The 26,275-nt window shown below is 44.7% G+C and overlaps 1 protein-coding gene across 2 annotated transcripts in view; it reads left to right on the top strand.

Annotated features, from left to right (window-relative positions):
• The window catches only part of KIF16B (kinesin family member 16B), a 288,745-nt gene that overhangs the window by 10,313 nt on the left and 252,157 nt on the right, over positions 1–26,275 (top strand). Inside the window, exon 2 of one of the 2 annotated variants that reach the window (XR_006595390.1) lies at positions 21,127–21,201. The exons of the other annotated variant lie outside the window; for it this stretch is intronic. The gene's annotated coding sequence lies outside the window, so the exon portion shown is untranslated. The remainder of the gene's footprint in view (positions 1–21,126; positions 21,202–26,275) is intronic. 2 annotated transcript variants of the gene reach the window in all.

Genomic DNA, 26,275 nt, shown 5'->3' with positions numbered 1-26,275 from the left:
TTGACCTTGATCACTGGTTAACGTGATGTCTGCTGGTGGTGTCTGTGGTTGATAAATATCTGAGGGAGATACTTTGTGGGGAAAAGTTTTTTTTTATTATTATTTTTTAATTTTAGAGAGAGAGAGTGCCGGGGTGGGGGGGAGGGGCAGGGTAGGGGGTAGGGGCAGAGGAAGAGGGAGACTGAGAATCCTAAGCAGCTTCCACACAGGGCTGGATCTCCTGACCCAGATATCATGACCTGAGCTGAAATCAAGAGTCATGCTTAACCAACCGAGCCACTCAGGTGCCCCTGCAGGAAAAGTTTTAAATTTCAGTTTTATAACACTATTTTTATCTTCATGGGAACACATTTCAGATGTTCTAATAAAAGTTATTGTGAATATAAGATTCATTTAAAATATCCCCCCCACCCAACCTTGTGAAAAAGGATTCATCATACTTAAAATGAAGGACATTTGTGTTTTGGAAGGCTGATGATGATTGTACAGGACTGTGTATTTCTGACATCTGCAGTAAGACACGTATTAGCTCACCACATGCTGATGTGTTCTATTCTCTACTGTTTCGTTAAAAAAAAAAAAAAAAAAGATAGTTGTTACCCACTAAATTGATTTTAAGATCTGCAGTTTGGAAAACACTAGTGTAGTGGATTTATTGTCCAGAACAGAAATTGGTAAAATCTGATTTTTGTTTTTTTTCCCGAGAGAACATCAAAGTTAGGATTGTGTTAGATTGAAAGTCAATCCTGTTTCCTCTAAGACGCTGGAGGGCTCATGATCCCAAGAGGATAAATCAAGCTTAGAAGGACATTTTTCAACTTTTAAGAGGCTAGGATTCTGAACCTACCATGCGATGTCTACTCTCAGGATCTTGCTTTCTTGAGCCCTCATGGCCTCATGGTCTTTCGCCAGGTTACACCTGCTGATTCTTATTTTCAGGGTTTTATTAACAGAGTCTAAGCCATCACAGTGATTCTGCTTGGAAATTCTGCTTAGGGCAGAGGTAAATCACTCTGTGAGCTCCCTCTTAGTGGGACTTAAAGTTCCCTAGGAAGGTTTTAAGAAGAATAATTCAAGGTGATGGAGACTAGCTCAAAAGTGAGAACAATTGCAGAGATGAAGCTTTTAAAAACAGATTTTGGTCTCTTCTTTTTTCCTGAAGTTTTCCTGTGAGCTGTCTCTACTTGATCAGATTGAAAGGCAATTGTGAGAAAAATGTCACCAGTCCTGGGCTGGGACTCACATTGATGATCCAAATCAGGTGCTTTTCTTTTCTTCTTTCTCTTCTTTGTTTTGAGGTGGGGTTATGCCTTACCTGCTGAGCATCCTGGAAGTACTGGGCAAGCACCCCGCCCTGTCTAAAATGCTGAGTTGTTCTCTTGCTTGAACACTCTTTGCTAGGAACCAGCACAACAGAGTACTTCCCATTCCCCCGCTAACTCCCCCAGGTGCAGGTGGTGTAGTCCTTCTTTTCTTCATTTTATTTTAATATATAAAAACTTTTCATTTTGAAACATTTACAGAAAGTTGCAGAGTAGGGCAGAGTTTTCACGTGGCTTTTGCCCAACTTCCCTAAGTATTATAATCTTAGACAACTATAATTAAAAACCAGCATAGTAACACTGATACAGTACTATTCACAATAGTGAATCTTAATCTGACTTATTCATATTTCCCAAATTTCCCCAATAGTGTCTTTCTTCAGGTCTAAAATCCAGTCCAAGATCACACAATGAGTTTAGTTGTCTTGTAAAACATCTTAATTAAGCTCTTTTTGTTCTTAGGGCCAACTTTGTCTTTCCTGATATGATACTAAGGGTAAGAATAGATAACATTTCCCCTAGAATAACTCTCTTTGAAAGATTGAGGAATTATGCCTCCTGGCATCCTTTTTTGGAATATAGACAGACACTTTGAGCTGTTAAGACCTTGGTTGGATTAATTGTTCCACATGTCAAATGGAAAAGACACATGGGGACCTTTCATCCTTGATGGGGTGGAAAGGTTTGGAATTTGGAGTGAGTTTGGGGGAAGGCAGGTCTTAGTGATGTGTCAAGGATTTTTTTTTTTTTAAAGTTCATTTATTTTGAGAGAGAGAGAGAAAACATGCATGAACATGCACAAGCAAGTGGGTCAGGGCCAGAGAGAGAGAATCACAAGCAGGATCTGTGCTGTCAGCACAGAGCCTGACGTGGGGCTCGATCACATGAACCAAAAGATCATGACCTGAGCTGAAAACAAGAGTCAGATGCTTAACCGACTGAGCTACCCAGGCACCCCTCAAGGATCGGTTTTAGACATAATTAGTTAAATTTGTAGTACAGGGGCTACAAACTCAATGCCTACATGGGACCAGATAGGCCTTCCACAATCCACATTACAAACTCTGAGTCGGGGAGGTAATCGTGTGTGGAGGGGCACTTGCTAGTTTCTCTAGTAAACTTCCCCCCATGTTTTAAGGACTTCACACTAAAGTTACCAACACCGTTTATCTGTTGCTCACGTAAGCAGATCACTGTGTGTAGTTCCCAGTCAGCTGGTGCTCCTGGAGCCTCTACTCTTTGGGGCCTCACCATCCTCTCTCTCCAGCTAGTGGAAGGCAAGTGGAGGGTAGGGAGGTGCACCCACATCTGTGGTGTGGAAGAGACATGTCACTAGTGCTCACCTCCCATTGGCCACATGGCCACACCTGGCTGCAGGGAAAGCTGGAAACCGTAGTTATTTTACTGGCTGGGACACCACTTCCTGGAGATAATTCTGTACTGTAAAGGGGAAGCTATCTAGTTCTGCACACTGTGTCTCGAGAGGCAACTCCATCTGTTCCAGCCAGTGATACCATCAAGGACCTTTGCACTTACCTTTCCATGTGGTACAGGTGTGGAAACCCAGATGTCCACATGTCCTGTTTCTTCCTTCTTAGTTAGATGTCACCTCCTCGGTTGTCTCATTGAAAATATCATCTCCCATGCCTGGTATTTCCTATCTCCCTTCTCAATTTTTTATTTTCCTTATCACTCTTGTCACAATTTGGACTACTGTGTATTTTCCTTTTTTAGTGGTTTATTGTCAGAGTTACTCTATGAGGACCGGGGCCATTCCTGTCTTGTTCTTGGATATCTTTCTTGTACTTGACATGTGTTCAAGTATTGAATAAAATGGGAACACGGACTGTTGAAATCCTCAAAATTTCAAATGTTGGCTAGGGTTATAGCTAAAACAAACAAGCAAACCATGTCTATGGGTGTGATCCTGGCTGCTAGCCTGAGCCTTGGGTGGAGATCCAGGTGCCAGGGGCTGGGGCTGGAAGACATGGGTTTGTTTTCCAGGTCTGCCACTTGCTCATTGTGTGAGTTTGGGTGTGTCATTTTACTTCTCTGGGTTTCAGAGCCTTCTTCTACAATATGAGACTAATAGTCCTCCCCACCTGCCCACCCCCACCCCCCACTTGCTGAATTATTGGACTTACTGTGTATTGAACTGTGCCAGACCCTGTGCTGGTTGCTGGGGGAACGAATGCTGAGTGAGGTGACCCCAGGAAGCTTCCAGGGAGAGGGGAGGTTTGATCTGGACCTTGTACAGTGGGAAAGAATCATAGCAGAGGAAAGATATTTTAGTCATTAAGTACTTATTGAGCAGCTGTGTGTGCAGGGTGCTTTTCAAAGTTTGGAGATTCTTTGCTGAACAGGATGATAAAGTTGCTGCCCCCAGAGAGCTTATATTCTAGTATACTACTGTCGAATAGAAAGGCAGTGTCCCCCACATATGTAATTTAAAATTTTCTGGTAGTCACATTAAAAAAAAATAAAAATAAATGGGTGAAATTAACTTTATCAATCTAATTTAACCCATTATATTCAGAATGTCATTTCAATATGAAATCAGTAGAGTAAGTATTAATGAGGTATTTTACATCCCTTTTTTGTACTGTCTCGGAAGTGTGGCGTGTTTGTTATACTTACAGCACAACTAACCACGTTTCAAGCGCTCAGTAGCCACATGTGGCCAGTCACTGCCATATTGGACAGCACAGGTCTGGGAAGTAAACAGATCATATGTAATGGCAGGTAGTTAAAAGTTCTATAAAGAAAATAAAGCAGGGTAAAAGGATAGCTAACCATACCAGGGGTCAGGAAGGGACTTTTTGGGTAGATAAAAGAAGGTGATGAACTATGGGGATATCTAAGAAGAATCCTCTAGGCAGAAGGAATAGCAAGTACGAAGGCCCTATGGCAAGAACATGCCTGGAACATGCACTGGATACTGGAGGCCATGTGGGAGGAAGTGTGATGCATCATGTGGAGCTCAGGAAACCATGGTAAGGTTGTAGGCTTATTGTGAGTGTGGTTAGGGCCATGGCAAGAGTGAGAGAATGGGAGCGACCTGATCTGACTTCACTTGTCCAAAGGTCACTTGGGCCACTGGTGGAGAATGGACTGTAATGGGACAAGAATAGAAATGGGATGATTTGAGCAAGAGGTGTGGGTGTATATGATTATGATCATTCATACAGTCTTTCATCCTGCAAACATTCATTGGCCGCCTACGAAGTGCCAAGCATTATAGTTAGGCACTGGGGATACCAATGGGCATGATCTATGTTCTCAGGAAGCTCAGGCTAACAAATGAGTGGCTGGTTCAGAGTGGCAAGCTTGAGTAGAGGGGCAGGCAGAGAACAAAGGGAGCCATTCTGTTGAGTAGGCAGGTGTGGTGATTTCTGGCTGTCCTATTTCTTTGCATGACCGATCACCAGGCTGGTGTCAGGCTAAAAGAACTTGAGCTTAGGTGACCTGTAAGACCCTCGTAGCACTGAAGTCAGCAGCCTGTATTCTGTTGACTGTTGGGCAGCCGCTGAAGATGAGTTCAGGGAGGTGTGGGGTCACACTCAGCCTGTGATGCAGGTAGTGGACCAGTTCTGGAAACAGGAGGATGGTGAGAAGGGAAGATGGGACACTGCAAAGGCAGGCTTTTGTCCCCAAGGGAAGCTTATTTCCAGTGGTAATGGTAACTTAGCCTACACTTTCTACTAACCAGTGGTTTTCAGATTTTCTGCTCTTTCTAATGACCAATAAATTAATTAAAGGATCAGCGGAAGGACTTCACTCCTCCTTGCTTGGAACATAAGTGCTTGTGGAACTGGTTTGATTATAATTTGATCTTGGCTGGAATTCCTCCCTCCTTTGATTTTGAAGAGTCGGAGGATTTTGTGGTTGTTTCTTTTTGCCTCCTTTCCCCTTTTCCCTTTTCTTCTGCTCTGACTTTTGAGAGAGAGCTATTGCTAATCAGTCCTAGATACATCGGATTTATTTTCTGTACCATCTTTCTTAGCCTTTGGAGCACCTTTGTAGTTCTTGATTTGCTATTTCCGATTCATTTATTCATTCCTTCATTCAGCAGACATGGAGTGCTTTCTGCATACGGGAAACGACTTTCTTTGTGTGTGAGCTTTTCCTTGGAAGGATACCTTTGGACTGTTTACTGATTACATTAGTGAGGCAGAGATTTCACTGTCCTGTAATCCCAGTCTTTCACACAGTACTTAGTACAGTGAAGGTGTGATAGAGGCATGGATATGGAAGAGCAGGTAAATTAGATGCTTCTTGTATCCTGGCTGTAGAGTGCTTGCATGGAATAGGCATAATCAGTGCTATTATAATTTTGTCTTGTACTTTTTAGGATTTCACGTGGATATTGTGATGGCAAAGCACAATCTGACATAACTCAGTAATAAATGGACAAAGTCTACTAGTCACCAAGTATTTGGTTTTACTATATAGATAATAAAATACCGTAGGTATTTGGACAAAGGAAGATAGTGTGAGCTCAAGTCTATAGGTAAGGAGTTATGGCAGGAGTTGAACATTGTGGTCTGACTAGGCTTAGCTTGGTGAAGAGCAGAGGTTTTCATGGTGACCTTGACATTTTGTCCAGCTACTGAGCTTTTATTGAGCCCTTTTCTTTGGTCAGAGACGATCGAGGGCATAGTCCCTACTCTCTAGTAGCTCGTGACCTAGTGGAAGTGACAGGAACAAAGGGAGCTTCAGAAGACCCCTAGGTAATGATGGTGTATTCGAGGCATGATGTATGAGGGTGGGGGTGTTGAGTGGCGCCCCTTCTAGGGATGGGAAGAACATTCCAGAGGAGGATACCATGACAGGCTATGTGCCAGGCCATGTGCTGGACCAGTGGTTCTCAAACGTTTTTGGCTTTGGGGATTTCTGCAGTCTTAAAAATTTTTGAGGGCCCCAAAGAGCTTTTGTTTTTGTGGGCTACATAAGTCTATTATTTGCCACATTAGGAATTAAAACAGAAAAATTTAAAACATAGGAGTATGTAAGCACACATTCCTTTAGCCGTCAGAACGATTCATCACACACATTGCAGCCCCTGGAAAACTCCACTGTGCACTTGGGAGAGAATGAGAGTGAAAAAGGCAAATAATGTCCTGGTATAATTATGAATATAGTTGACCTTCTAAACCCCGTCCCCCCCACAGTCATTAACAACCACAAGGCAGCTGCTGGGTTGCATGTTGGGGATGTAGTGGTGCATCAGCCAGGCACTGTCCTGGTCTTTGTTGGACTAGGTCCTGTGGTACTATGTACGGAAGCTTGTGGTGAGAGCTGGGGTCTAATTCAGACTTGGGGCATCAGGGAAGGTGCTTAGGGGAGAAACATCTAGCTAGATCGGAAGTGGGCGTTGGCCAGGGACAAGTATAGCAGATGGAGGGAACAACGTGGAAGGCCCAGAGACCTCATTTGAGGAGCTGAAGGAACTTCCAATGGCTGTGTATTAATAATGCATTTGCTAGAACAATACCAGCAGTTTGCTTTCTCTGTGCAGCTTCAGTGTGATGTGATTTTATCCACTTGTTTGTTTTCAGAGGCACACATGGCTGTTCTTAAGCCCCTTCCCTGTGTGGCTTGTAGGCAGCTAAGGGCCTTGTTTCTTGGCACTTGTGTTGGAGAGCTTCCTATTTCAAGTGCTGAACTGGGTTTGTCAAGCTTTGAAAATGCAAATGGAGCAGAGCCATGAAACGTGAGGGGGCTCAGTGTGCAGAAGAATGGAGACTGAATTAAAAAGCATAATTAATCATAAAAGAACAGAAAGGCGACACTTGAGAGTTGAGGACTTGAGTGAAACAGAAGTGGAACTGCTCGTTTGATGTCATCGTGTGATCGCAAGATGAGGCCTCGGTCTCAGACAGTGAGTGCCATTGCATTGTGTGCTAGCTCTCGCCCCTCCTCCCCTCCTCCTTTGAAATGAGGTCCAAATTAGAGATGCCAGTATTAACGCCAGGTGCAACTAGAGACTTCCTTTGCCCTCATATAGTTGTTGTAGGAGAGGCCTGCTTTATTGTGCATTTACTGTTCGGTCAGCTGAGCCCCAGAAATGAGGACAGACCTGTTTTGCTTTCTGCCTGTTTGATTGCAAAGAACATCATGATATCAGAGGGCTTTCTTACTTCAGGGCCTTTTGGCTTGATGACAAGGTTATTTCTTTCATTTCTGCGTAAATTGTGGTAGTGTATTCAGTTTCAAGGAGTCTGGGATGAGTTCTTAAGTCTTAAGAACCAGCTAATGCTGCCCCAGCAGTACAGCTCTGGGGAAAGACAGCTTCACTCTTCAAACGGAGCACACCTCGAGGGTATCAGGACATGAAAATACTGGCAGAGAGTCAGAAGGATTGAAAATTAAAGAGGTGCAGCCTATGCTAAAAAGATAGAAGCTATTCCTCACTGGTAGTTTCTTTAAGAAATCCTAAAGATGTTAGAAAACCTGAACAGATCACACCTTATTTGCTCCAGGCTGGGTTAAGTCATGTTTTATTTTGTTAAAAGTCAGCTTCATTGGTTTCATCACATCAGCCAGCATTGTCATTGGCTCTCTGTCCCTCGAGGCACCATGGGGAGAAGATAATAGAATCCAACAGAAAGTTTGAGAAGCCACAATCAAATTCTTTAGATTTGCTGCCAGTAGGTCATTTAAAAAGGTTTTTTTTGCCATTAGAGGCATAACCTGCTCTCTGAAGTCTCCCAAGTTTTCTATGGGGTCTCAACTCCCGTGTCTGGGGAACTGGTGGAGAGCTGGTGACCTGTGTGGGCTGCGGGGGTAAGCCAACATCACCTCCCTTTCTGCTGTCCTGTGGAGTATGGTCATAGGAGTGCCGTTGTATTTCAGGAATAACAAGAATATTCACATAAGATCTTCTGATTTTTTAAAGTACTGACAATTAATTAAAGATATTTTAGAATACAGAGTACACTAGTCCTAGCCTTCGGATGCCACTGAAAAATATCTGGCATAGAATGAATGTTTAAAACTTCTCCCCTACATCAAAATAAAATGCTCTGTATAGCAAAGGAAACAACCAACAAAACTAAAAGACAGCTTACCAGATGGGAGAAGATATTTACAAATGACACATTTGGTAAAGGGTTAGTATCCCAAGTATGTAAAGAACTTATATAACTGAACATCAAAAAAACATAGTCCAATTAAAAAATGGGCAGAAGACATGAACAGACATTTCTCCAAAGAAGGCATCGAGATGGACAACAGATAGATGAAAAGATACTCAACATTGCTTATCATCATGGAAAGGCAAATCAGAACCACAGTGAGATATCATATTATATTTGTCAGAATGGCTAATATCCAAAAGACAAGATATAACAAGTGTTGTTGAGGATGTGGGAAAAAAGGAACCCTCATACACTGTTGGTGAGTGAAAATTGGTGCAGCCACTGTGGAAAACAGTGTGGAGGTTCCTCAAAAAATTAAAAATAGAGGGGTGCCTGGGTAGCTCAGTCAGTTGAGCGTTCGACTTCAGCTCAGGTCATGATCTCATGGTTCGTGGGTTTGAGCCCCGCATCAGGCTCTGTGCTGACAGCTCAGAGCCTGGAGCCTGCTTCGATTCTGTGTCTTCCTCTCTCTCTGCACCTCCCCTGCTCATACTCTGTCTCTCTCTGTCTCAAAAATAAACATTAAGAAAAATTAAGAATAGAAACACCACTTGATCCATTAATTCCACTACTGGGTATTTATCCAAAGAAAATGAAAACACTATTCAAAAAGAAACATGGACCCCTGTGTTTATTGCAGTGTTATTTACAATAGCCAAGATACGGAAGCAGCCCAAGTGTCCATGGATAGACGAATGGACAAAGAAGATGTGGTACACACACACCCACACCCTTACACACGTAGTGGAGTATTACTCATCCATAAAAAAGAATGAAATCTTGCCATTTGCAACAGCATGGATGCATCTAGAGAGTATAATGCTAAGTGGAATAAGTCAGAGAAAGACAAATACTATATGATCACACTCATGTGGAATTTAAAAAACAAAACAAATGAACAAAAAAAAGACAAAAAGCATACTTTTTTTTTTTTTTTTTTTAAGTTTAGTTATGTTTGAGAGAGAGAGAGAATCCCAAGCAGACTCCACACTGTCAGCACAGGGCCTGATGCAGGGCTCAATCCCATGGCCCATGAGATCATGACCTGAGCCGAAATCAAGAGTCAGATGCTTAACTGACTGAGCCACCCATACATCCCCCCAAAACAGACTCTTTAACTATAGAGAAAAATTGATGGTTGCCAGAGGGGATGGTTGAAACAGGTGAAGGGGATTAAGAGTACACTTACCATGATGAGCATTGGGTGATATATAGAAATGTTGAATCACTGTGTTGTACAACTGAAACTAATACAGCATTGTATGTTAATTATACTGGAATTAAAAAAATCTTTCTCTTTTATTTGCAACTCTTCAGACCATTTCCCCTTACTACTTTTCTGCGTTACCGGTGTTTTCAATATTTGGTGGTGGTGGTGGGGGGGGTTGTCATCTTTGAGTGCTCCTGGCTTGTCTCACTGTTGTGTCACAAGCATCCTTGAATTCCACTGAATGCTGAAAGATGCTGGTCCTTTCCGTGTTTCTGTGAAGACCAGGAAAGAGGTGTCATGGTTGGGGAGGGGGCTCCTGGAAGAGGTAGCCCTAAAGTAGCTTCTGTGAACAGTGCTGGTAATGCTGAGGACAGCAATTGGGTCTGCATAAGCCCGTCCTTCACTGCGTGCTTCGACTCTGTCCTCTGAATCCCGTAGTCTTCTCTAGGGCAGGTAGGGCAGGCAGGACTCATCCCTGTATTATGGACGGGCAGGCAGGCTTGGTCAGCAACACATTGGTCAGTTAGAGCTGCAGAATGTGAACCTGGCTCTTTGGACCCTGAAATTCTGGGCTACGTTGCTCTGACTGTGGCAGACTGCATGCCTGAGCCCGAAGGCCTTTTCTTCTTTGTTGAGAGTTTTGGTGGCCTGCTTGATATTTTCCCACCTCTGTCATCTGGTTTCATACAAGGTCTGTGGTCATGGTGCGTTTTCTCCTTTGGGATTTGCTAATGACATTGTGGGGGAGGCACAGCTTGCCCTTCTGAGACCTTTAATGGGGGAAGTAGAAAAACCAGGAGTTTAGGATGCTGGCCTCACATCTCAGCCAATGGCTTCCCACCCCAGAGAGTGGATTTAACTCGTAGGGGGTGCAGCTGGGCATCAGGAATTTTAAAGTCCCTGGGAAATTGCTGTGTGCAACAGAGCTGGAGGGCTCCTGGGTTGGGAGACAGCTGGAATGTGATTACTGGTAATGCTCCAGCTCTTGGACACCCTGCATGATGTCAGAGTGCTCTCCATTGATGCCTCATGTTTTCCAGGTGATGACGAAATGAAAATCGGCCTGAGTGTAGAGCGTGGCTTCTTCCTCTGTTCTGTTTCTCTGCTGTTGTGCTTTTTTTTTTTTTTTAATGTTTATTTATTTTTGAGACAGAGAGAGACAGAGCATGAACAGGGGAGGGGCAGAGAGAGAGGGAGACACAGAATCTGAAACGGGCTCCAGGCTCTGAGCTGTCAGCACAGAGCCCGACACGGGGCTCGAACTCATGGACTGCGAGATCATGGCCTGAGCCGAAGTTGGACGCTTAACCGACTGAACCACCCAGGCGCCCCTCTGCTGTTGTGCTTTGTATCACTAGTCAGAAACTGCAGATGGGGCGTAGCATACTCCGTGTCTGACCAGTGTGGTCTGAAAAGCAGTGAGAGCCAGGGCAGGCAGGGAGCAGCTCTTCACCAAGCCTGGCTGTGTTTAGGCACCAAGGAAGATGGTGTGACTCAGTTTTGTTCCAAGAATAGCCTGGAAAGGGTCTGATGACCTACCCCCTTGTCTCCTAGTATACAAAATGTGGGTGTTCCTTTAGGCAATGATTGGGTTTCCCTTTTGGACTGACTGCATTTCACTTACCATGTCAACCATATCAGATCTTTCCTTGGTCTGGCTTCCCGTGCTGGGGTGGGCCTTTGCTTTTACAGCCTGTTTGGTCTCACCCACATGGGGTGATCGTGGGATGGTGAAGGTCACGGTCTATGATTATACATCGCTGTATCCCTGAGAGCCTCGTAAAGGGGAGACATGCGTTTGTCCTTTGACCTACTCCTGCCTCTAGCCACTGTTGCCCTCTTTAATTTATTATACAATTGCAAGCTTGCCCTCGGGGACGAAGGGAAGGGGCTACTGGGCAAGAAGGACGGCATTCGTTTCCTGTCTTCAGACATCGAGTATATAGTCAGAATCACTAGACACCTTTCTCAAGTATTTAAAACTAAGTGAAGGAAGGGGCACCTGGGTGGCTCAGTGGGTTAAGCATCCAGCTTCGGCTGAGGTCACAATCTCATGGTTTGTGGGTTCGAGCCCCGTGTCAGGCTCTGTGCTGCCAGCTCAGAGCGTGGAGCCTGCTTTGGATTCAGTGTCTCCCTCTCTCTGCCCCTCCCCCCCCCAAAAAAAAATAAACATTAAAAATAAGTGAAAGAATTTTGGTGTTTCTGATGTTCTTTTTTATGAACTGTGGCCTCTGGATTGTGTTGATGAAGATAAGGCACTTTATAAATAAAACCTATGAGGATCAACTATCTGGTGGTTCTTCATAGTTTTGAGATCTGGCTAGAAAATTTGGCAAAATGTATTCTGGATTTCCTCCATTTCCACTCATTTTTGGAAAGCCCTGGAAAGGTTATTAACACAGAACTGCCCAACAGAATGTAAGCTCCTGGAGGGCAGGGCTTTTTGTTGTTTTTGTTTACTGGTGTATGTCCAGTGCCTCAGACAGCACAGGCACGATAAACACTTGCTGATGGATGGATCTTGGGTTTGTGATGGAGATGAACTGATTGTCTGCTGGGTGCCTGGCCTTGTGTTGCCTGTTTTCTTCTGTCACATTTTTCCGTAGAAAATGATGCATCAGGAGAGCTCAACCCACAGCATTGCACAATCAGTACTTAGGTTTGTTTTTTTTTTAAGTTTATTTATTTAGTGTGAGAGAGAGAAAGAGGGAACACACACGCATGCAGGGGAGAGAGAATCCCAAGCAGGTTCCGTGCTCAGCACGGAGCCCAGCCGGATGCAGGGCTTAATCTCACGACCACAAGATCCAGACTGCGAGATCATGACCTGAGCTGATATCAAGAGTTGGAGGCTTAACCCACCGAAACACTCAGGCACCCCTGTGTGATAGGTTTATTCAGCCATTTTACAGGTGAGGAAACCAAGGCTTGGCAAAGTTCAATCAGGTGCTAAAGTCATAGAGCTGCCGAGAGGCAGGGTTTCAACGCAGGTGCCCAAAGCCCAGTGCTTCCCTGCACAATTATTAAACCACTCTGCTCGGCAACATCAGAAGCTGTGCTTGCATTTGATTCCGCTCTGACTCGAGGTGAAGTCTTTTGAAGAGTCTTACAATTGAGTATTTTGAAGCATACCTTTCTCCTATCTGGTATATTTAGCTGGCAATGTGGTAAAAGGAATCAATCTTCTTTTTATGAGCCAGCTATTGTATTTTTTTTTTTTTTTCATAAAGCTGTCACTGAGAACATTTCTCTAAAATAGAGATAAATCTGGAAGGAGGGTTGTGGTAATGGTGTGGGGAAAGAGCCGAGAAAACTCATTTCTTCGTGTTTCGTGGCACTGCCACATTGCACGAGGGTATCTTTGGACGTTAAATAGTTGGCTTAATGTCTGAGCACAGGAAAACAAAAGGAAGTATTAGTAAAGTTCTCCGTGTTTACATTTAGGCCATTTCTTTTAACTTGCCACTTTCCTTTTGTGAACGTGTTTTGGAGAAACGTGTTGAAGAAGTTTGGTCATATGCACATCCCTATTTTTCTTCTGTGATTCAAAAGCGACGGACATTCTCACTGCCTTGGTTCTGGAGTCAGCACAGCTGTGTGTCTCCGGGAAGAGCCGAACTTCATTTTTGCCTTTGGAGTTAACATCTGCTAGGTTAACTGATACATATAAGGAAAACACATCTGCATTTAGAAATTAAAAATGTATAATGGACTTTGAAGCATAATTAACTGCATTTTAAGGCTTGGAATTCAAGAGTAGGATCTTGTTTTCACTTCACCTGTTTCATTGTTTCATTGCTTAATTTCATTCATCCATCTAGGTGCTTTCTGTATGTCAGGGTGTAGTGCTAGGTATTATGGGGTATGCAAAAATTAAGGCATTATGTCTGCCCCCAGGAAGCGGGTGGACTGGTTGAGAAGACAAATATGTAGTCCCCCAGTAGTAAACAGGTGGAAGGTAGAAACCGCTATGATGCGTTATGAAATATCACAAAGGTGTGTGTTAGGAAGTATCACACAAAAGATGTGGTGTGTTATGGAATATCACACAGAAGGTACTGGCTAGGAGAAGATTGGGAAGGCTTCCTGGAGGAGGAACATCAAAAAGCTTTGAAGGAAGAGTGAGATGGAGGGGAAAAGTACATTCCAGACAGAGGGCACAGCATGAGGGTCACTGTGAGTCCTGGAAAAAGGCGCTGTTTGGGATGCGATGGGGGCTTGAGTGGTACAGGTGTGTGTGGGAGATGAGGCTAGACGGGCTTCTTGTGCCCTGCATCTAGCACCTGATGCAGTAGACACCTTGCATCCAATTTAGGGAGTAATCTTGGTGTGGATTGCTCACATGTGCAGCTGGCCCATTGCGTTCCCGTGGGAGCTCAAGCTTCCCTAACTCCCACCTTCAGGGGGAGGTAGTTGAAATCAAGTTTGGTGTTCTAGCTTTGCGCACAGCCCAGAGCCATTCACTGTGGCTTGGAAGTATTGACTACTTACTTCCTCTAACTTTCCATAGTGCTGACTCTAGTAGCGACTTGGAGCAAGTCCCTTACCCTCCTGGGGCCTCACTTTCTCTCCGCCCGAGTGGAGGTCATGGACGAGGTCTCTTCCGAGTCCATCATCTTCTTGTCAAGTGCTCATCTTGGCTCTCAAGCCCTTTACCATCTTGGTCTCCAGTGGTCCTCCCTGCAGAGTATCCAGAATTCCCTGCAAAGTGTCATTATCATCTTTAGTCTCAAGCAAAATTCAGTTCTTTTGGCTTTTGGGCTTGAATTTTATAGTGTATGAAATTCTTCACCAGGTTTTCTCAACTGGGCCAGGGTTCTGTGACAGAATTAAATTATGCCTAATGCCCGGAGTAAGGCATCCACTCACTATATGTAATGAATTAACTTTCCTTCTATGCTTCTAGAATGGTACTGGTTATACACCTTCCTTAGGAGAAGTGAGAAAATAGTTTTCAGTATATGTGCATATTTTTTTCTTCCCTTCTTTCTTTCTGTTTAATTGCAAATTACATTATAGCTTTCACGCTGTTTTGCTACTTGCTCTTTCTTCCCACTTACCAGTGTTTTCAGTGACTCTGGTGTTCCAGAGTTCGGAAGAGGAGCCTTGGTTGGAAGCCAACAGCGATACCCTGAAAGGCACAGTCCACATCTGGATTCTTGTTCTGGAATTGGGGCTGGGTGGGTTGGGCTCCATTCAGAAGAAGGGCCGAGCCCATCTAGTAAAGCACCCTTTCAGAAGGAGCTAAGAGGAACTACGCTTCCTCACTCATAGGGCCCCGGCTCCTCACAGCTGAGGAGGGCATCACAGATCACCCAGGTCAGTGCTTCCCAAACCTTGGTGGTTGAATATAGAGATTCCTGGTCCCCATCTGGGGGGATTCTCACTTGGTAGGTCTGGGTGGGGATGCTTCATGTGATTCTGTTGATCTGCAGGGCTTGGGAATCCTGGATGTGGCCCCATTGTCTTTTGGACACACCTGTGCTCTGACGGCGGCCCAGTGTCTCTTGTGTGGCCTGTAGGACCCTCCTTGGCTTCCTTTCTCTACTCTTGCCCCTCGGGAGTCCATGCACAGTAGCTGGGGGGAGGATTTAAAAATGTAAGTGGGATTTTGCTATTCCCCTGTACTCTTAGCCCTCCTGTGTCTGTGGCCTGCTACCACACATAAGTTCCAACGTCCTATAAAGGCCTGACATACTTTGGCCCTGGCTTCCTTTTCTGACCTCACGTCCCATTTTGCTTACCCCCTCTTACCTGCAGTCACACTGGCCTTTTTGCTCTTTCCCCCAAACCTCCTGCTGGTTCCTGCCCCAGGGCCTTTTCCCTGCCTTTCTGTTTATCTGGAATGTTTCTCCCAGATCTTTGCCTGCCCCTTGGCCTTCCTGCAGTCAGGCCTTTGCTCACACGTTAACCCCCTTGGAAAGGTCATTTCTAGCCACATGCCTCCCACTGCCTCTGCCCTCAATTCTATCCCATGACACTGTTTCATTTCTTTATAGCTAGTTACCAGTGTCTAAGATGGTATTGTTTTTATTTTTTTCTGCTCCCCTCACTATAATGCAGATTCCAGGCAGACTCTGTATTGTTTACCGCTTTTTCCCTACACCAGGAATATTATCTGGCATGAAAGGTACTAAATATTTGAAGACTGAGTGAATGCAAATATCTGCATAAGGATTTGTCCCAGATGAGGATTTGTCAGCCTCCACCTAAACCCCCTCAGGGACGATTCTGCACATGTCCAGGCAGCTCATTTGCATTGAGACAGCTCTGATTGTTATTGACACCACTCTGCCACAGTGGTGGCTGCCACTGGCCGGCATACTCTACCGCATGGATGGGGAGTTGGGGCGGTGGGGCCTGCGCTCGCCACCAGATCCTCTGTTGCTGCATCGTGTTGCCCAGCTGCCAGAGTGCGGTCAGCACGGCCTCAAGGTTGTGCCCCTTCCCCAGGCAGCCTCCCACAGTCCCCTGGCCAATAAGGAGCATCGAGGCCCAGCCTGGGCAACTCTGAAGGGCCGTCATAGTTCAGGGCTGCCTGTGGGGTCAGTCGAGGCTGCCCTGGGGCCTGTGTCATCGCAGTTCCACTGTCTTCTCTGCTCGGTCCTGCTGCCTTCTCCTTTTTCCAGGTGTCCGTCCCAAGAGCACCCCGCTTGCTAAACTCCTTCACAGTATCTGCTTCTCCGGGATCCCAACCTGTAGCAGTGGGCTTGTTGCCTAATCTTTCAGGTTCATTACACCCTCTCCAGACCAGGGGAAATAAAAGGTTCACTTAATCGCCTGCTATATGGCAGGGGTCAGCGGAGGATTTCACTTAGCATGGAACGCTCATAGCCTCTGAGACCGTGACAGCACTGCTGTCCTTGGCTGGTCCGTGGAGGCAGGCCGCGGGGAATGGAGTGGAGGCTCCGCAGACCTCTCACAGGCTGCCACTCCAGCTTGGCCCTTGGATGGAGGTCATGGTGCGCTAACCTCTGGCTGACCGCCCTGCGGTGAGGTGTGCTGTGAGGAGCTGAAATGAAGTCAGGGGGATTGCCTTAAAAACCCACTCCAGAATTTTCAGTGTCTGTCTTCCCCTGGGTTTTACCCCAAAACTGAGTTGCAGGCTTTTATGATTTCATGGAGAGCAACTAAGAGTAGTCAACAGTTCCATGATCTTTGAGTGGTCAGGATCAGCCAGAGAGGTTAAGGATAAGCTGGTTTCAGGAGAATAGCCCTCCCTGAGTTTGTTTCTACATTTAGACAAAGGTGAGGGGACATGTATTATGAAGCCTCCGCTGCTGCATTGGGTACTGAGGGGTGCAAGCGTATTTGAAGACTCAGCTTAGTATCTGTCTGTCTGGGCTCTAGGAAGGGAGGTGAACACACACGCATCTAACTGGAAGAGCCTGCTGGATGCACACCCCGGCTAAGACACGGTGGCATCCCAGTTAGCAGGGGAAAATAAAGTGTGAGTAGATCTCACGCGATATTTGGGATGTAATTACACTAAAAAACCATTTGTTTATCTGAAATTCACATTTAATTGAGTGTCCTGTATTTTATCTGGAGCCCTAATAAAAGGGCAAAGAGGCATGTCATGGGGGTAGCACAGAGGGACTAAGCAATTCATTGAGCATATGGGATCAGGATATAGTATAACTCAATACAAATATTGCATGAGATCTCATACCACTTACAGCTTCCTCTTTATCCTCTCAGAAATGCCTTGTACATCTGGAAGCATATATGTGTGCATATTCTTTATGCTTTATTTATCTGCTTACCTGCAAACTGGATCAAGGTCTGCACACTGTTTGCTACTTATTCTTTCTCTGACCGAGCAGTTTTCCTTGGACTTCTTTCCATAGTGGTACCCATGGAGGTCACATATTCTTTTAAAAAATGGTGTTTTATTTTTCATTTTGCTTTGGAGTGTCCTGCCACCAAAGTGAAGGCAGTTAGATATTCATAGGATGTAAGTTTGCATTTTTTATTTTTATTTTTTTTAATGTTTATTTATTTTGAGAGCGAGAAAGAGAGAATGAGCAGGGGAGGGGAAGAGAGAGAAGGAGAAAGAGAATCCCAAGCAGGCTCCGTGGTCACAATGGAGCCTGACACAGAGCTCGATCTCACGGACTGTGAGATCATGACCTGAGCCGAAATCAAGAGTTAGATGCTTAACTGACTGAGCCACCTAGGTGCCTCTTGGCATTTTTTACTTTTAACTGAAGTATAGTTCACATACAGTATTATTTTAGTTTCAGGTGTACAACATAGAGATTCTACAATTATATACAAAGTATGTAAGTTTTGAGATGACTTTGGGGGATACTGATTGACTTCAGAACTCGGGGTGAGTAAGCTGCTCTTCAGAATCTTCTTGGATGACACTCAGTTTGGAGATCTGAGTACTATCCAATCAGGCTGTCCATAATGGAGTGACCAAATACCATCAGCTGACCAACTGGAATCAATTTGAATTGCTGAATAACAAAAATATTTCAAAATACTTGAATTAACATAGTGTCGCCCCCCCCCCCCCCCCCCCCCGTAAGCTTCCTCCTACTCACAAATCTGAGAGCTGACACAATTCATCTCTTTTCTGATTGGAGGTTTTACTCTTTTCCCTTCCTTCCTCCTGTTCCTTCCCTCCAATATTGATCTATATCTCAGTCTACTTATTCCAGCTGGTTCATTTGTAGCATCTTATGATCTAGTTTCCAGACCTTTCAAATAAATTACTCATTTATATGAAGGAGCCATAATTGACTTTTCGGTTGAGAAACCCAATTCACCAAAGTGGCTCGGGAGAGACATAGTTCATTTTGCTCTATTATCAAATCAATGTTCAAATAATATTTTAGGATTATTTATTTTCCTCAATATGAGAAAAATGTCAAGATTTATTTCCCATGTTTCTTAAATGTCAGAGGAAATTGACCTGAGCTGGGGGAACTCTCAATGCCTGGTGTTTTACAGTTCTCAGCTGAAGGATTAAAAGACAAAGCACTGGGCACTGATTTTGAGTGTTGCCCTTGTGCTCAGTGGACTCAGGTTGTGGATTATGAACAAAGCTGGTTCTTGCTTCTCTGGGATTCACTAGACTAATTGGAGAGGTGACATTAGCAAGGATGTGGCCCGTGCGATTGGGGATGAACTAGGCAGGTATATGAAGGGAAATGGTTTCTGAGGTTTTATGATGGTAGGTGACTCAAATTAGACCCGAGAAAAGCCTTTCTTTGGAATGTGGATGGGGATTGGTTGCACCGTAGCGTGTGGGAAAGCAAGAACCGAGAAGGGGGTGCATAGGGAGGCTGGCATTAAGTAGGGGATGCACGTGGAGATGGCTAGGCTTGGGTAAGAGGCAATTATTTAACTTTTAGTCAGCCCGTCACATTCAACAAGCATTTGATGAGCCCCTCAAAGTTGCAGGCGCTGTGCTAGGCCTGCGGATATAAACCCAAACAGGTAGGGTCCTTGCTTTTTAAGAAGTTCAGGGTCTGGTGGGTAAGACAAGTAAGAGGACGCTCTAACGAGGGGATGGGAGAGAGGGCTCAGCAAAGTCTCTCCAGACGTGTGAGGTCTAAGCTGAGTCTGGATGGCCGGCTGGGAGGGGGTCAGGATGAGGAGGTGGGATTGATACAGTGTTGAATGGCAACATTAGTTAGGGTCAGAGCAGGAAGGACCTTGTATACTGCTGAGAGTTGGATTTTATCCTGTAGCCTTTGAGAAGTCATTGAAGGAGTTAAAGCAGGGGAGCCTCAGGGTGAAATATGCAACTGGGGGAATCCCTCTGACAGCAGAGTAGAGTGGATGGGAAGGGAGAAGGCTGGAGGCAAGGACACTGGCGAGGTGGTGGCAACCCCAGATGCAGCAGTGTCTGTGGGGAGATGTGGCATGTGGCCAAGGTGGGTAGATGGGTGGTCAGTTTCACAGGACTTAGTAACTGACTGTTGGGTGTGGGGATGAGGGAGCGGGAGGTAAGGCTGTTGGTTGGAGTGCCACATGGACCTTGAAGTCACCTCTGACGGTTGAAGGCTCTGCAATGAAGCAAAGGCCATGACAGTAGCCTGTCTCCAGTGGATGAGATCTTGAGCAGGGTTGGTCAGCAGGTTGTGGAGGGAAAGAGACGAACTAACTTTTGAGATCTTCTTCAAAGAAGAAAAGCATTGTTTCCATTTGTGCTTTTCTTAGACTAAAATCATGTTGCAAAACACTCTAAAAATTAACACCGCAGTGACAGTAATGTACCTGCCTATTTTAGAATCCTACAGAACATTTTATTGTAAGAAACGATTTAGCCCATAATTAGTATGAAGTGTACACAGTTTTTTTCATTGCCGTCATCCGAGATAGGAAGGTTCCTAAATATAATTTTGTTCTCCAGTACTGCTCCAGGGGGACGTCAATTCAGTCACCGTGATTAACGGTGATGATAACCATTCTTACCAAACGTCGATCCCCTGGAACTGCGAGGTGATCCAATTCAAGCCTATCTCGTGTACTTTCAAGTCTCCTTAGAGAGTCCTGAACCTTTGTGAAAGAACTGCCTAATTTAACCAAGGGCACTGTACGAAAATTCCCGCTATCCACTCGTCAAAGATACTGCGTTAAGGCTGTGAGAGGTTTGACATCACAAGCGAGAGATCTGATGTGGTTTTGACAGGCAGAAACTGCCTTGTAGGAACATTAATACCTTGAGTGTTAAAATCTTTTCCTGGCATCCCCTACTGCAGTTCTGACAGAGCGACATTCAGCCCTCCATCCGGTCTCTGAATTCACAGTGATTTCCATGTCAATATCTTCTCCTCCTGCAGCCTTTTGATGGCTGCAAGAGAGAGATGGATCTCAGGTTGTTGGTGTTAAATATTTTGAATTTTGATGAGGTTTGAATTCATCAACGGGTGCTTTTGGTATTTGAGTGATTTCCACTAGTCACCAGACTTCGTACTGAGTGAGTGTCCCACCCTTTACCTTGGGCATGTATTTTATTTGTGATTTCCAGGACAAAGTTCGCAGGGTTTTCCATTGGCTGGGTTCATTAGATGGTTAAGAATATAAAGTTCCCCTTTGGCACCCAGATTATCTATGTTAGACACAGAAATATAGTCTTTTCCTTCTCCTAGAAGGGTATTGAGCCAACCAGAGTTGTAGAAAGTGACATAAATGTCACCATGGCCCGGGGTACCAAGCTTCTGGGTTTTCCTCTGAGTAAGATACATCTTTGGCTACAGGCAGTAAGGATTCTTTATTAATCCTTGGGTACCTGCTTTGATTAAAAGTGTAGATTTTTCACATGAAATGTTTGTTCTTCTCTAGTATTTATTTTTGTATCTTCATTTGTGTTAAAAGTGCTCATTAGCTTATTAGAATAAGAGGAATATCTGTTCAGAAGTTCAGTTTGCTGAATGGTCAGATCTAAAAAGATATTCTCATTTCAAACACTGTCCAATTTTTTTTTGGGTCTTTGTAGCCCATGCTGGTTCTCAAACCGCCGTTGAGTTTCACCACCACCAGCTGGGGCATCACAGAAAATAAATATTGTCAGGTAAGCCCTGGCCTTCATCTTTTCATAGCATTGAATGGAATTTTCTGGAGGTCTTTGGATTTTTCCCCAAACCACAGCAGGTCCCTTTTCTTGGAAAAAGCTATGAAATAGCTTCTGAAATCCAGTAAGTTATTTTTTTATTGTGCTCAAACTCATGTGATGATGCTGTGGTGAGTATTTTTTCTAGTTTCTTCTTCAAAGATAATTCCAGCTGTTGTTGAATGACTTTTTATAACTGAGAAGCACCATATTGAGACATGACTTTGCTAAGATCTCTCTGAGCTGTGCCTCAGTTTCCATAACTGGTTCCTGCTTTCTTACTCCCTGGGTTTTTAAATATTCTGTCTTCAGTCCATTTCCCTCCTAAGTAATTCCCTTAACCTGATTTTTTTTTAAGTTTATTTTTATTTATTTTGAGAGAAAGACAGACAGCAAGTCGGGGAGGGGGCAGAGAGAGAGAGAGAGAGAGGGGGAGACAGAATCCCAAGCAGGCTACATGCTGCCAGCATAGAGCCCAGTGCAGGGCTCAACTCCACAGACTGCAAGATCATGACCTGAGCCAAAATCAAGAGCCGGATGCCCAACCGACTGAGCCACCCAGGTTGCCCCCTTACTCTGATTATTTTTAAGAATGACTTCAACGTATTGGCAGCAACCTTACCTTGACTTTGGGAAACAGTCTGGTTATAGAAAGGGCTAGAAACTGATAGCTTGGCAGGGTGCTGGGAATGAGGTAACCTGGAAGTCGTGACAGTCAGATGGCTTCTTAGATACCAGTAAGTCAGACATTTGTCATTTTTGGTCAGAAGCCCCTGTACAACTTAAGAGCAAAGAGTAGAGACAGTGTCAGCCAGGCTATGTCCATATTCTGCCATATAATTTTATAAGTAAAACTTAAAGGTCAAAGTACAAAGGTGGTGAGTTTCCCAGTGTACCAAGTAGATAGATAACATTGGGGAGTAGGTCTTACGAGCAGTAGCATCAGGCTTATCATATTAAGATAATGTCAGCATAGCACTTTACAAACTTTCACATTCACCAGAATCACTTAGGGCTCGCGTTGCAGTGCAGGTGTGTGGTGCAGCCCGAGAGCCCTCATTTCTGACAGGCTCCTGGGCTGCTAATGCTGCTTGTTCTTGGGCTGCATTTTGAGTCATGAGGGTATGAGCTGGGGCTCCTGTGTTTTTTGGGGTACAGAGCTCTTTGGGCAAGTAAGGAAAGCTGTGGGCCCTCGGAACAGTGAGCCTGCCACCTTCCCCCTCCCACGACCACATCCCAGTGCATATGATTTCAAGGTTGTGAACCCTTTGAAACCCACCCAGCCTCTTCAGATTTCAGAAGTGGCTAATAGACGCTCAGATGACGTAATGGTCCTTCAGTCAGTATCTTCTCTAGTATATTTTATAGTGTGGATATTCATTTAAAACTAGGAAGGTACTGCTGTGGTCACCTACAGGTTAGAATAAATGATCACGTGGGAGGGCCCTTTAACTCGCGCAGCTCCAAGGGTGTAAGGCTCTGAGCCTTGGAATTGCTTTACCTGTGACGTCTAGCAAGAGTGGTGGGCATGGTGTGAATGGCATTTCTTCATGTTTTGTAAGTGAGCATTGACCAGTGGTATGAGCACCTGTCGTAGTCACTTCTAATCTTTGATCCCTGGATGATTTTGCGCTCCCGGCAGGTATTTGTTGATAAGAGTGGTTTTAAAGTGAAAGATCTGGACACACTAGGTTAGTGACTGAGAGCCAACCCACGTGCAGATGGAAGGGCTGGAGATGTGGCAGCCCGTGCGTTACTAAAACTAATTGTATAGCTCTCTTGCTGGCCACGACATGCTGTTGGTTCTTACGTGCTATAAGAAAGGGGTAGTTTGGTGAAGTATTTGTTTTAAGACCACATGAGCACGGGGTGTCCCTGAGGCAGTTCTCACTTTTGGGTGAGATCTGGGCTCCATGCGCATGGCATGGATTTCATTTATTTGTCTGTCTTTTAAGCCATTGTTCTGTTTCATCCAGGCCTAGACTTCTTCAGACTGGCTGGAAAAGTTAAATCAGGCCGTAGGAGTCCATTGTAGTTCTTGAATGATGTTTACAACAGACTATTTGGGTTTTATTATTCAGCCTGTTCATCCTAAGGTTGCCAGATGCCTTGTTCCTCCACCCCGGGATTATTTTTAAGTAAATACCAGATGCCATGTTATTTCACTTATAAATATTTCAATGTGTATCTCTTAAAGGTTGAGAGTTTTAAAAAAAAGCATCACGGTACCATTATTAAACCTAAAACGGTAGTAATAATTCCTTAATATCAAATTTTTAATCAGTGTAAGCATTTCCCTACATATATTATAATTTCTACAAATGCCTTTTCTGTTTGCACTGAAGTCCAATTGGTTGATAGGTCTTTAAAGTCTTTTTTTTTTTTTTGTTAAATCTGTAGGTCCCCCTTCCATCTTTATGCTCCTTGCAGTTTATTGTTCTTGTTCTTGAATAAGCTGGGTCCCTTATCTGCCCACCTGCCTAGAAGCTGGATTTTGCTGATTGCCTCCTTGGCATTGATGGATGGATTCCCCCTGCCCCCTGTGTTTCCTGGCAGATCACGGTCCATCAGGTCTTGGGCAGAGTCAGTCTTCCATGTGGGAGGGATAAGATTTCTACAGAGGGGTGCTGGTGTTTCAGTTTGGATGCCCAGGGTGTCTGGTTGTCTCCTGGTGGTGGAGTCAACAGCCCATGATGGTCACTCTCTAAAGCCATGAGTTCACCAGAGTCACAAAGTGCTGACATTTTAATTCTTTTGTTCCTTCTTGATGTATTAGGTAGAATACCCTGAAAAGAGAAACTTTCCCAAACAACTCTTCGGTTACCATGGAGTGCAAATTGTTTGGGAAATGCAGGTGGGGCATCTGGGTAGCTCAGTCGATTGAGCATCAGACTCTGCTCAGGTCATAATCTCACGTTCCTGGATTCAAGCTTCACCTAGGGCTCTACACTGACAGTGTGGATCCTGCTTCTGATTCTCTCTCCCTCTCTCTGTCCCTCCCCTGTGTGCGTGAGCTCACATGCTCACACTCTCCCTCTTTCAAAAAGCATTAACATTTAAAAAAAAATGATGGGGTGCCTGGGTGGCTCAGTCGGTTAAGCGTCTGACTTTGGCTCAGGTCATGATCTCACGGTTCATGGGTTTGAGCCCCGCGTCAGGCTCTGTGCTGACAGCTCAGAGCTCAGAGCCTGGAGCCTGCTTTGGATTCTGTGTCTCCCTCTCTCTCTGCCCCTCCCCTGCTCATGCTGTGTCTCTCTCTCTCTCTCAAAAATAGATAAACATCAAAAAAAAAAAAAAAAACTAAAAAAAAAAAAAAAGGAAATGCAGGGTAAGTGCTTGAATCTTCCCCTTTATTTACTAGTTTTTAAAATAATGAGGTGACTCTTTTGATTCTCCAAAGGGGACATTTGGTTTTTATCTTTTAATTATGAGCTCATAATTTATGTGTATCTCACGCGTTTCAGTCTACTGCAGTTACTGTTCTTTCTGCCGCTGTGCTTTGTCGGCGGCCACTTATCAGGTTGACTCCTGAGTCCTTTTGCTGCGGCTCTTGTCTTGGTTATTTCTCACTGTGTAACACAACTTAGGAGCTCCAAACTCCTAAGCCCCCAAATTTAGGGGCTTAAAACAGCATTTATTATCTCACTGTTTCTGTGAGTCAGGAGTCTAGGTGGGGTTTACCTGGGTCCTCTAATGGCTCAGGGTCTCAAGGCTGCAGTCCAGGGCCTTCCAGCCTGGCTGGGGGAGGGACACTTCCAGGCTCACCCAGGTGGCTGCCGGCAGGCCGCAATTCCTTGCCATGTGAGTCTCTCCCAAAGTCTCGCAGTGTGGCAGCTGGCTGTCCCCATTGCCAGGGCTCTGAGAGAGACACCCTCAGGAGAGCCAGCAAGTCAAAAATCAGAATCATTTTATAACCCAAACTAGGAAGTGACAGATCATCACTTTTGTGGTGGTAGTGTTCTAGTTATTAGAAGTGAGTTTCTAGGTCCAGCCCACTTGCTGGGGAGGGGATCGCACAGGGTCACAGATACCCGGAGGCAGGGATCACCAGGAACCATGTTAGAGGTTGCTTATGGACAACCTGGACAAACCAGTAACTTTTTTTTTTTTAACGTTTGTTTATTTTTGAGACAGAGAGAGACAGAGCATGAACGGGGGAGGGTCAGAGAGAGGGAGACACAGAATCTGAAACAGGCTCCAGGCTCTGAGCTGTCAGCACAGAGCCTGATGCAGGGCTCGAACTCACGGACCGCGAGATTATGACCTGAGCCGAAGTCGGCCGCTTAACCGACTGAGCCACCCAGGCGCCCCCAAACCAGTAACTTTTGATGTGCCAGCATCCTGCTTTCTTGTGTGAGAAGATAGTTCAAATATTTGGATTGAGTCTTTCTCCAAAGAACCCTGACACTAAATGGAATTTAGAGGCTATAATTTGGGCATAAGATTCTAGGCCTTTTCAGAGGACAAAGCTAGGGAGTACTTTCTTTTTCTTTCTCAATTTCAGATAAAGTTTATGCTAGTAACCTCATCCATCTTATGTTTGTATCTCTTTTGATCTAGAAACCTTGGTTCTCAAGGCCACAGCCATAATTACTCCATTATCATCCCATAATACACAAACAGAAGTCTCCGAATGCCGACACTTACTTTACCATCAAATATATGATTACTCAAAATGCTTTAAGACTTCTTTATAGTTGTTTTTCTCTCCGGGCTATATCCCACTGCATTCTACAGTCAGATTCCAACATATAATGGAAATCATCTCACACTGTGCATGGCACCTGGGTGGTTCAGTCAGTTAAGTGTCTCACTCTTGGTTTTGGCTCAGGTCATGATCTTGAGGCTAGTGAGTTTGGGCCCCACATTGGACTCGGTGCTGACAGTGCAGAGCCTGCTTGGGATTCTCTCCCCCTCTCTCACTGCCCCTCCCCTTCTTGTGTTCTCTCTGAAAAATAAATAAACTTAAAAAAAAGGCAAAAATCTCTTTGACTTCGGCCACACCAACTTCTTACTCAGCATGTCTCTGGAGGCA

This window comes from Felis catus, chromosome A3 (assembly GCF_018350175.1).
Source record: "Felis catus isolate Fca126 chromosome A3, F.catus_Fca126_mat1.0, whole genome shotgun sequence".
Lineage (NCBI taxonomy): Eukaryota > Metazoa > Chordata > Mammalia > Carnivora > Felidae > Felis > Felis catus.
Note: the sequence above shows the minus strand (reverse complement) of the source record. Positions and strands in the feature narration are given on the sequence as shown.